Genomic DNA, 12,101 nt, shown 5'->3' on the forward strand with positions numbered 1-12,101 from the left:
GGGTTGGAGTTGGAGGAGCCGTCGCGCTGGCGCGGCGGCGGGGAAGGTTAATGGGGAGTAGACGGTGACGGGGATTCCCTTCCTTTACCCGCCGCCTGCTCTCCCGACAGGTACCGGACGGGCGGCAGCCCTCACACGCGCATGGGCCATCTGCGCCGCGTGGCGGGGACGGCGACTTAACGCGTGGAGTCCCCGAGCACGTCTCCGGCTGCCACCCGCACCCGCTCCCCCAGCTCCCTTGCGGGAGGGAAACTGAGGCAGCGGGGGAGGGGGACATACGGAGAGGCAGGGCCCGGTGTCCCCCTTGTGGGGCCGGTGACAGTCGGATTCGGTAGGGTGCTGCTATGGTAACCCGTGCCCCCTCCTTGGCCTGGACCTTGTGTACTGCGGGTGGGGGGCTGCAGAGGGAAACCCGGTTCACCTATTTTAACAGCCTCATATGCTGTGGGTTTGGTGGTTTTGATTTTTTTTTTGGGGGGGGGAGAGGGGGGTGTTCGTTTGATTTGGGTTTTTGGTTTGGTTTGGTTTATTAATTCTAATCCATGTTTTTCTAAAATGCAGGAGGTGAAGGACCAGCTCAGTATATGAAGAAACATTGTGCCCACTGGCACACACGTGGCATCCTGCCTTGCAGGCCAGTCCACTGTTCCCCGGAATTAGTAGGGGCCCTGGTGGGTTTTGGCTGAGACCCTTTGTAACTGCTGTGCTGGTTCGTCTTGATGTGATTTGAGAATTTATAATGGACTTTATCATCGCTTCAGGCTTGCTTCTCATCTGATATTATCCACTTTGAATTAAATACCTGAATAGGGCTTTATGTGCTGAAATACAAGTATTAAAATAGAATTTAGAATTACAAGATTTCCCTTGTTTTTGTTGAAGGATAATCTGTCCCATTATCTTTTCATTAAATATGAATCAAATTTTAGAGATTAACATTAATCTGCATATGTGTTTTCAAAGTGGGCTTTTAGATATTCCACCTAAGTCACAAATGCTCTGAAGCAGCTACTGGAATCTGTGTAATATGTTTAATGCTGCTTTTGTTCAGTCACAGGTTTGCACCACTGCTGCTTCTGTTCCAGCAGGGAATAGTGGGTTCAAACTTAAGCAGGGGAGATGTAGGTTGAATGTTAGGAAAGTATTCTTTACTGTGAGAGTGGTGAGGCACTGGAACAGATTGCCGAAGGAAGTTGTGACTGTCCCATCCTTGGCAGTGTTCAAGGCCAGGCTGGACTGGGCTTCGAGCAACCTGGTCTAATAGAAGGTGTCCCCATCTGTGGCAGGGGGTTGGAACTAGATGATCTTTAAGGCCCCTTCCAACCCAAGCCATGCAATTATTCTATGAGTGTGGCTGTGTGATGAGCCACCACGAAGCAAGCCATTTGATTTCACCTAGAGTAGTTCCATGATTGTGTTTGTTGTGTGGGAACACAGACTGCTGTGTTCCAGAGGCACAACAGGACCTACAATGCTAAAGGGAACAAAACGAGGAAAGCAGTTGGATATGTTTGCATAACCAGTTTATGCAGTGACGCTGCCCATGCTGTTAGTGAAGCACTTCTGAAATTAAGCTGAGCTCATAAATCTAGTAGGGCCCTGCTAACTTTTCTCATATGCACTCAGTTGGTTCTCAGCCAAGCAGAAACAAACTGCCCTTCCATAATTATTTTCTTGTCTGCACTTCTCCAAAAGGGCACATGTGACAGATGGAGAACCTCTGTGCTGGAATTATCCTGCTGAAAAAACCTGTCCTTTAAGGTGTACCCACACACAGGTGTATAAGTGTGTCTTACTGCACAGTTATTTATTACCAGTATTTTTAATTTGTCAGTTTCCGTAGTAAAAGTACACCCATGAGAACGGAGCCCATGCAGGGGCTTGTGTAATACCGGCAACAGACAGCAGGTACTCTCTGTAGTTCTTAAGCTTAAGCAGATGATTTGAGATAGTTTTAAGCATAATTCTGAAAGGTTTTGTGGTCCAAAGGGACAGAAGGCTCAGTCTGTATTCCATGGTGGAGTCTGACTTGATATTATTCAACTTGTATGGATGCCTTAATTCCCTGTAAAGCAGATTTTTCTTGATTCTGGTGGAATCTAGGCAAGGAATTCATGCTGTAGAATTGTTTGGGGTTTAAGTTGTCTTTAAGTAGGTTAATTTTGTCATATACGCCATTCACATTATTTGAATACTTTCTTGTTCTTCAAGAATAGCTTGTTTACGAACATTTATTTTTTTTCAAGCATTTCTAATTTTAAATGCTCTGATGGAGTGCTGAGTTTGATGTATTTTTCATTTCTATGAGTGCAGTTGCAGCTGTTATTACCAGATGCATGTTTGTTGAGTATAAGGTTTGTTTTCCATTCGGAGTATCCAGTAGCTACTCAGATCAGCTTTTGATCATACTTGCCAACAAGCTTAATCACTGGAATTTTGTTAAAAGCTGAACCCCTGCAAAATGTGGAATGTAAAGCAAGCTATTTTAAAAATATGGATTAATAGACATGGATTTTGTGAGAAAACATGCAGTGTTAGAAAATACTAAACCACTTGTACTGGTTGTATGTGTGAGAATTTACTATTTTTTGTGGTACAAATGTTGTACTATAGGCCCAAGTTTTGTACTCTGGACAGTTTATTTTTATTTTAATGCTAACATTTGTTTCATTTTCAGTATAAAAATAATAGGAGTGAAGTCGTATCCTGAAGCTAGGCTGTCTTTCTAGATTTGTAGTTTCAGTCCTTTTTGATGTATTTTCTCAGTGAAGATTTGGACTTTTTTTGTGATTAATTTAGAGCTAATGATGTCAGGTTATTTTAGAGAGCCTTGGGAGTGTCTCAGATACCTTGGGGCACTCCTGTGTTAACAGGAGGGTTTGACAGAAGAAAAAGCTTGGTTTTGGGAAAGGAGATAGATTAAAGAAGGAACACACCTCAGAAGGAATGCCATGCTGGCTAACTTTGCTTTGTTTTGATGGGGGAACCTTGTTCAGGTATAGATGTTAGAATTTTTCATCTTGGTAAGTTTTCTTTGAGCCTTGTGTCCATACAGAGGGGTTCATTCTGTTCTTTGATAGCTTTAGGAATATGTGCTGCTGCTGCATCCCTTCTTCCTCAGCAGCATGGCTTTTCAAAGCCTAGGGTTCTCCCACAGCTGCTGTAACAACAGAAATGCAGTACCCGAGGGACAGAGAGTTATGTCTGACTTGTTTCCCACTGAAAACTCTGGAATCACTGTTGCCAAGGACATACTGCAGAAGGAGATAATTAATCTCTAAGAAACTGCCTTGTCTCTCAGCTGGCCTTGAAAATCTTATCAGTGGAGCAAATGCTAATGCTGCAGGACACGCTATGGCTGCTACCCCCATGCCATCAGATCCCAGCTTCTGTCCCAGAACTTCCGAGAGATGAAGAGCTGTCACTTGTGATCGCAGAGGACACTTGAATGCACCGGTTCCTTTCAGCCACTGTTGAATGCAGCCAGTGTTTCTGGAAACGCTAAAGGTCTAGCTTTGGTTCCAAATAATCTGCCAAAACCTAATGACTTGCCAAAACATAGAATTTTCTACCGGTTTCTGATTGCTGACAACTGTGCGTGGAAAAGGGTGCCTCAGTTTTTGTGTTTTTCATTTCCTAATATGTTTGCATGAAACCTCCCATAATGGGTGCTAGCAGGTAGAAAGAAATCTCACTTTTTCTACTTAAAATCTGTCACTTGTTGCAAAAGTACTTGCCAGTATTCAGAGAAACAACCAGGCATTAAGGTACTCTATGGGAGTATTAGAAAAATCACTGTGTTCCCATAACCAGTGTGAAACAAAGTACACAGGCAGGACTCTGAAGGTTTAAATTTCTTACCAGGAAAATAACTGTGACACACTATAATGTAAAACTCTTCTAATTCCTGGTATTGCAGTTTCTAATTGCCAAGTCCCAATATTTTTTTTAGCTGTCACCCTCATTCTTCTGCAAATAGAACAATCTAGTTAATATTTTCCACTCAGAATTCACCTGCCTAATGGCTCGGACAGTTTCAGATAAATGCTGCCAGACACGACAAGCTGGATAGCAGTTTTCTAGGGCAATATTACTACATAGTAGTAAATAGGTACCTACTTAAACAGGTGATAGTTCCACAGGTCAGACAATGATTCAGAGAAAAATATGCTGCAGGTATTAAGGCACACGTTCTTTAAACAAGCAGATGGTCCTGGCACTATGATTGTTTAAAAGAATAATATATTTTCATTTGCAACTAGTAAGCTGTTCATGGGTACTTAAAAAGACAGATGTTGATAAAAAGCTGCAGGAGCAACTGCAATACAAAATCTGACACAGTGCAGCAGACAGGGCGCAATTTCATGTTATCAGTTTTCACAGCTCTGATTAACTTCAGCTGGAGTTCAGTGTCTAAGCCTTCTAAAAATAAAATCCTCAGTATTCTGATTACAGTGGAAGTGTGTGAGCCAATATTAAAATAGTGTCTTTGATTTCCTAGTTAACCAGTGTGTACATCCCAGCCTTTTATTTGAGACAAACTGCATGTAAAGAAGGAAGAAGCAAATGGAAAGACAGATGATAGGGCAAGTATATTCTAGAATACTGTCTGTAAGCTAACTCCAAGTAAGGAAGAGCAAAGGAAGATGAAGTGTCTTGTGCTTATTATAAAAAAGGAAGGCTTTTGTTCGTGTTTAGCAACGTTTATTTTCAGGAAAAACAAATGGAATGATTGTGCAAAATTTCACGTCAGTACAATAGATACGTTTATCATCCTGTTTTCCTGTAAATGTGGCTTTAGGGAGCAAGTTTCTTGGCAGAAAGCACTGTGATTGTAGCCTTAGTTCTCTAGAAGGTTTATATAAATGAATCACAGAGAGCACCAAAGAGCTGCTATTGCTGTGGTATGTTTTAAAAGTCAGCTTGATGCTTTAATTCCTCAGTATCAGTCAGACAGTTTGGCCTCAACAATCTGCTGGGGTTAGAGACTATGCAAAGATGGATACAATTTTCAGCATTGCAGCAAGTTCATTTGTGTTCATGCATTGCGAAGATGCTGGAAGAATGCGGTGTATGTAGTGTAGACTATTTTTCTTTCCAGAAGACTGTATCTAAATGTAAGAGGTGATTTGTGGTAAGTTTTCATCAAGTACAAAAATGCAACAGTTATGAAATAAACCTATTGTCTTGCTGAAAAACTCTGTCTACGTTTCTCTGATTCATCAAATAGTGCCAGAAATGTTATTTCTAAGTGGTATTTTTTTTTTTTTTTTGCAGTCAAAAAAGCTGAGTTTTTTGTTTCTGCAGGTACTATACCTGAGGGTGCTGTTGTGTAACTTTAGTAATTTCATATATGATACTAACATGCTGATTCCAAGGCTACAAAATATGTATTTCAAGGAGAGGATGCAATTTATAGTAGCTGTAAGTTTATTCTTACACCTTTCTGTGTGCTATAAAGACAGGCCCACGGTTTGGGATGAGGAGCTGAAACCTGCTTTCAGACAGTGAATGCAGAAATACTGCCCTATAAAGCCATGGGTCAGCTTTTACATTTCTATGGCCTGTGCAGCCTTACTGATGTCATCTCCATGCTGATTTATCTGTTGCTGAGTAGAAAGTTCAAGTGGCACAGCAAAAATAACCAAGACACTGAATTACTGCTTTATGTTCAGGCTACTGACTGAATTTATTATTGTCAGTTCTATACTGTCACATTACATTCTGTGCATGATGAGTTCAGACCTAAAACAGAATGGGGATTTATTTAGTAGATGTTGCTTTACAGTGCTGAAGTACAGAAACAGTGCTCTGGAAGAGATCTTTTCACCTGACTTGCTTTTTTGTCAAGTTGGCTCCCTTCCCCCCCAGTTCCCTGTGGTAATTCATTATATATCAACCAATTATGCATAGACAGTAAAGAGGCTGATTGCCTCTCCAGTACAAGCATCTTGCTTAGGGCCTAGCTGGTTCTAATGTATTGTATTCCAGGGATTTGGTAGGTACATGTGGTTGCACAGTGCTATGTCTACGTGCCACTTTGAATGCTAAATAGGAAGAGGCAAAGTTTGGCCATGCCATTACACAGCTGGCTTCCCCTCAGTTGTATGAGCATTGCTTTCACTAATGTCATTCTCTTAGTTATGTTGGCAGAGATCATAGCTGTAGACTATGTGTGACTAGTAGAACTGGAATTTGTACTGGAGAACTGGAGGGCAAGTGTTTCTGGCTTGAAAACAACTCCATTGGTAAAATCTCACACATAAGCCATACTGTTTGGTTTGCCTGATTCAATCTGATTACTTCTTGCCGCATCTCCCATAGTGCTGTCATGGGCCTTATGGAGGGGAAAAAAAAACCCACTTTTTTTTAAAGAAAAGTCTTTTTAATGGGAAGACTACCCAAAGTTTTGATCAAAGTTTGAAGACCTAAGGGAGATTCCTATGCAGCTACCTAAGCAGCAGGTCAAGAATCCTCACTTGGCATTAAAGTTAGAAAGAGCAGGGGTCAGTGAGATGGAAATGATAACAAGGAGGACTTCAGCCTGAACTGGGGTTGTATGGTGGTGCAAGTGCACGTGGGCTACTTGTGCCTTGGTGCACAGTATCTAAGCATCAATTTTAATGCAGCCGTGGACTTCCACCTCATAAGTAATGTGGACTTCTGGGCAGACTGCAGTGAAGCCTCAGCATTGTAACTCCTTGTGGCATGTTGCCACAAGCAGCTGAATATCTGGAGTTTTTCTACACAAATCATGAAGCTAAAGAGCATCATTGTAAAGAGGATAAAGCTATGCAGGCAAATCTGGCTTTAAGCTGGTTTTTGGTTTTGTAGTTTGTGATATTTGTATGTCTAAAATATTGTCTGTACTGCACATAGAAGGCATTTGATGAGCTATGATACCCAATGGCTTAGCTCCAGAGAAATCGTAAGTGGACATTGGCTGTTAGGTTGAAATTGGCTTTATGCTTATGCAGGTATATTTTGGTGCTGGGTTAAAAGATGATGGCACTTACCAGATGGGTAATTATAGAACAGAAAATACCAAGAGTCTCAAAAGTGGCATGGAAGGACCTAGCTATTGTGTTTCAGTGTATGTGGCTGTCCTTTCTCCTCTTAATGTCTCCTGCTAGTTCCAAACTAGCACAAAGTAGCTTAAAGTTGTCTTTAAATACAAAAGGGAAATTTCCTTATTGGAGGGAACCTGGTGAAAATATAAATTTCCCTTTGTAGGTGGACAATGGAGATAGCTGAACTGGGAAAAGGCAGTGGGTGCATGCTGCCTGGATGACATACAGGGGAACTGCTGCTGGAACCTGACACGGTGGCAGGAGAGATTAGCATTTTTCAGGCTGGAGGAGAGGGTAGGTTTGAGTGATTTAGAGCTAGTCTTAAATCCTGACATCAGTGGTTGAGGAATCTGACCCCTACAGTCTTGTCAATGGACTCTGGAGTTACTGAACGGGCGTATTTGTTCCCAGGAATCCGCAGAAATGTGTGATGTGGAACAGAAATTCTGTCCTCTCCTCTGGCAGGCAGCTCAGCTGCCTGGATATGGTTCCAGCCCTTCAGCTGACAGTTTTTCATTTAAATTAGAGCTGTAAAAGTTCTGGGAATATGCATGGGCAGTCTACACTGGAAACTTTTCCCCATTGCTTCATAACTGCTGCAGACCTGTACTGCGATGAGAGCTACGCTGTGGTCTCATTTTATTCATTAGTGCAGTGCTGTCCTGCAGAAGGCAAAGTGAGAGGGGATTCTGTAATTCACAACGTATTCAACATCCTATTTTAAAAAGCTGATAAATTGATCTTTGTTTTATTTTGTATCCTTAATTGGCGGTGTCACTCTTGGAGACTGGCTGGCATGTGTGGTGCTCTGGGTGCTGCCTAGCTTTTGTGTCTGAGACATGTCAGTTTTAAACAACAGCTTGTAATAGATAGAAGTTCTCCGCTGTACCTGGATAAAGCTGTAGTAACCGACACTGTCTTGTGGTTTCTACTGGCCAAACCTTTTTGGAAAATTATACCTGGAATTATTTTGCTGCTAAAACTAAAATGATACACTTTCTTCCCTTATACGTTTCATCATTCCCTCTATTTTAGGTCAGATGATTCATCTCTGCATTACTGCTTCTGCATTTCCATTGCCTTAATTGGGCCTTTCGGAGTTATTACATGTATATGGAATTGACAAATGCTATTTCTAACAACATACAGATTTGTCTCCTCCCTCCCTGCATTCCTCCTTTCATTCCTCCGTCCATTTTTCCCTTCCACTCTGCTTTCCCTGATCCCCCCTCCTCACCTTCCTCAGTCCCAGGTGGTCTCTTTCTTCATCTTTATGGCAGTACAGCTTTACAGTGAGTGAGCTGGAGGGTTTGCTCACTTTGCTGCTAAAATGTGACTTTTTCTCTTTAGCCAGGAGTTAGGTCAGAGGAAAGTCCTTATGAGTTTTCATGCTGTTTTAAGTTGCAGCCAGGTATTCACTAAAACCCTTGCTGGACGCCAGGAAACATCCTGGACCAGCACATTTGCTGAGTATTTTAGGTACTACGTCAGCAACTATTGCCGTTCAATTTTAGCAGCAGGTCCCAGCACAAAGGGGGTGACATAGTAGTTTTTTTCCCCCTGTGCCGTCAGCCACCAAGAACAGCCCTCTGCCTGAGCACGTACCAACACAAGGACAGCAGCTGCTTCTGCATACAGTGGTTAAAAAATGGGCTCAACCTTGTTGTATCTCCATATCTCTGTATGTAAGTTAGGTGCAGCTGATGGGTATAGAGAGGCCATTGCAAGTGTTGCAGCTAACTATAGTTTAACAGATTACTGTGTGCCACCTAAACTGAAAAATCTGCCTGTAAACATGTTTTTAGACAGTTGGCGGACAAAATAAAATACCATTAAGGATGGTGAATATCAAAGTGTTTAGTCTTTAAAAATGCCATCTATGATGCCGAATTGTTAATAGATTTGTGTTCAAAGATGATGCATGCATTTACATTTTAGAGGAAGCATCTGAAAATGAAGTCATTTGCATTACTACTTACACAGAACTTGCAGGGATTTTAAAAATCTGAAGTTAAAGAGGACTATTACAATCACGTAATACACCTCTGCATGTAAACACTCCACAAAACTCTTTGTTAACCCTGCACTGAATTTATGGCTTCTGGTAGAGCTTTACCTTTTCTGCTTGCTTGAAAGACTTGAACTTTTCAGTATCATCTCCTCTCCAATTTAAAAACAAACAAACAAACAATAAAAAGTAAGGAGCATTTCCTCTGAATATGTTTTAAGCAAAAAAAGGTAATAAATGCTTGTAGCAAAAAACCCTAACAAGACTTCTTTAAGCTCCGAATGGGCCAGCCTGAAGGGTAATGTTAAGTGGACATAGCCAAACTTAATTCCTGCTAAACAGCACACTGATTGTTGTCACTTGATAGATACAGATTTTAGTGAGCTAAAGAGATCTGTTTGTGTATTTTAATCTGAAATTTCTGGACATCTGTTTAGCTTCAAGTGTGGGCTCGTTGGAGTAAAACCTAGGCGAAACTTTGTGTTGTGTCACTAACGGATGACCTAAAAATAATAGATTCAGGGCATTCTCTCAAGATACAGCAATCATTTGCTGTTGCCTGGCAATATCCCCGGCACTGAATACAGAACTGGGAATTTATTTTATGATGCTGTGCAGAAAAATTTGTTTACAATTTTCCACTGTGATTTCCCCAGGAGGAAGAACCCATGGCTCATAGCAAATGTTAATGACACCTTCTATTCTCCTTGGCAAATTTATGGCCGAGTTTCTGTTCCTCTTTCTGTTTTCACATAAATATTTACTGAAAGACACCCTTGTGTTTTCTCAGATTCATCCCACTTACTTTCAGTGGGAACCAGCTTGGACTTTTCCTAAATAGCTTATTATAGCATAATATAAATTTTAGTTTATTTTAAGTACACTCTTTTATTAATACTGTCTTCACATGGCATGCAAATTTTTTTTCTTTTTTAAAAAGAGTACTAAGAATTTTTCTAGTGTATCTCTAGAAGATAGCTTACTGCTCGTACAATACGCATGATTGGTTTAAAGGGGACCTCATACACCCATGATGTCCTGTGCTTGATAGAAGAATGTGAAGACCCTAATTTCATAGTATGCTTCAGGCAAAGAAGCTGTTGCCTACCCCCGTTGAACAACAGCATTTACCATCACTTGTGGAACTGGGATATTTCTGTGACTGAATATATCTCCCAGTAATAAAAAGAGGTTGAATGCCTTTGTTTTCCTGGGATATACTGATAAGAGGAGGAAAAAAACCTTAATGGTTTCTTGGGCTGGGATGAGTTTTTTCTGTGACCTGTCTCATATAGCCTTTATTTTTTGGGGAACACATTAACACTGGAAATAGGCATGTAATAACTGACTCCATGAAGGTCATAAAGTCAATCATGCAGAGCCATTCTGATGATAGCCATGGATCACCTATTACACACTTAGAAAACAAATGTATGCTGAAACCAATGGTTTCAAATAGTTTGAGTTTCTTCTTGCCATTGATACTTTAATATTTGGTCAATCCCTCTGATAACAGTAAACCCCCAAATCTCCATTTATGGTAAATTCTATTAGAGTGGATCCTGCTGTTGATGGGAGAGCTCATCAAAATTAGGCTTAGCTGGTGATGAGCTCAACTGAGCGAGTGAAATGTTGTTCTTGTTTTTCTTTTGTTTACATGGTAACTGTCTTTCCTTTTTTCCATACAAATAAACGTCATGTAGCATAGATGAGATGTGCTGCCTTTTATTTGCCAGGAGAAGTTGTTAATAACCGAATCACTTGAATACTCATATTTAGACTTTTCAACGGAAAAAATACTAATATGCTACAGGATGAACTTTGTGGCATGTGAAGACCACCCAGTTACACCTACCTCCTAAAAATAATGAATTCTTTTGTTCCTATGGGTAAGGTTATGAAGTTGTCCAGATCATCAAAATTTACTGTTTGAGTCACAGGGTTTTTTTTTCACCATCTCAGTAGTTTTTAACATAACCTCAGCAGCAGCCTCTTTTCATAGTGTAGGAAAGTAATTCAGACATCAAGCTGATCCAAAGTCAGTCCATCAAATACTTTTTGAAGAGAACAGATTTTGAACTGATCTTTAAACGCGCAAAACCAAAATGCAGTTCATTTCTTTTCATAGCAGCTAATTGCATAATGTGATTTAACTCAAATGCAGGGAGCTGAAAAGAATAAACAAGTTAATAAGGTGCTATGGGACTTGCCTTTATGGTGCACGTGTTAAATATAGAGGCTTAAACTAAACTGATAGATAAAAGCTTCTCGGGGGTGTTTACAATATCCAGCTCAAGCATCTAATGTACAGGGAGCCATTTCCCTCCTCACAGATTGCACATAGTTGCTGGGGACTGTCATGCAAGCCACTGGGGTTTTTTTATACCTTTGTTTCATCTACCTGTGCCAGAACTGCTCCTTCCTTGTTGCAGTTGTTTTCTGTATCAGTTGTGATGCTTAAAGGGTGTAATAATCACGGTTGAAAAATGGGTTTTGTAAGATCAAGCTGCAACAGGCTGGTACAGCTCTACCTTAAATTGAAATATTAACAGTGTTGAATCAAATAGATTTCCTCTTGCAACGGTTGTATCCTTGCACATATGTGTGTATATACATGTACATATTTATGCATGTACCTGTATGTTTATATATATGTACATATGTTTGTGAATATAAAGATACATATATAAAATAAATTATATAATGGTGGAGACATGATAAGAAATAAAAACTAAACAAAGCATTAATCTTCATTTACTATTCAGACTGATAGAAATATAAAAGGGGAAAGACAGAAGAGGATCTAAAAGTAAATTAGATTAAAAAGACCTTTCAGCTTGAATAATCGTTTTTGCTATTTGTAGGAATGCAGAAAGATTTTCGTAAGTGGACATTGAGTTATGTGCATAACCCTTACCCTTTTTGGCAGACAGTCCTCTCATATTTATTTTTAGACAACTCTAGATTGAAAATCAGCTGATTTTGCTGGGGACTGTAGTTGCATAAGGTAGGTACATGACTTC

The 12,101-nt window shown here is 40.4% G+C and overlaps 1 long non-coding RNA gene across 1 annotated transcript; it reads left to right on the forward strand.

The window, feature by feature from the left end:
• Positions 1-52: 52 nt before the first annotated feature.
• LOC133215273 (uncharacterized) lies at positions 53-859 on the forward strand. Its single transcript, XR_009726361.1, has 2 exons — positions 53-110; positions 562-859. It is a non-coding gene; the product is annotated as an uncharacterized LOC133215273 (long non-coding RNA).
• Positions 860-12,101: the final 11,242 nt, after the last annotated feature.

The sequence above is a fragment of the Neopsephotus bourkii genome, unplaced genomic scaffold (genome assembly GCF_033783945.1).
Source record: "Neopsephotus bourkii isolate Nb327-2 ecotype Australia unplaced genomic scaffold, CSIRO-AGI_Nbou_v1 NB_962, whole genome shotgun sequence".
NCBI lineage: Eukaryota > Metazoa > Chordata > Aves > Psittaciformes > Psittacidae > Neopsephotus > Neopsephotus bourkii.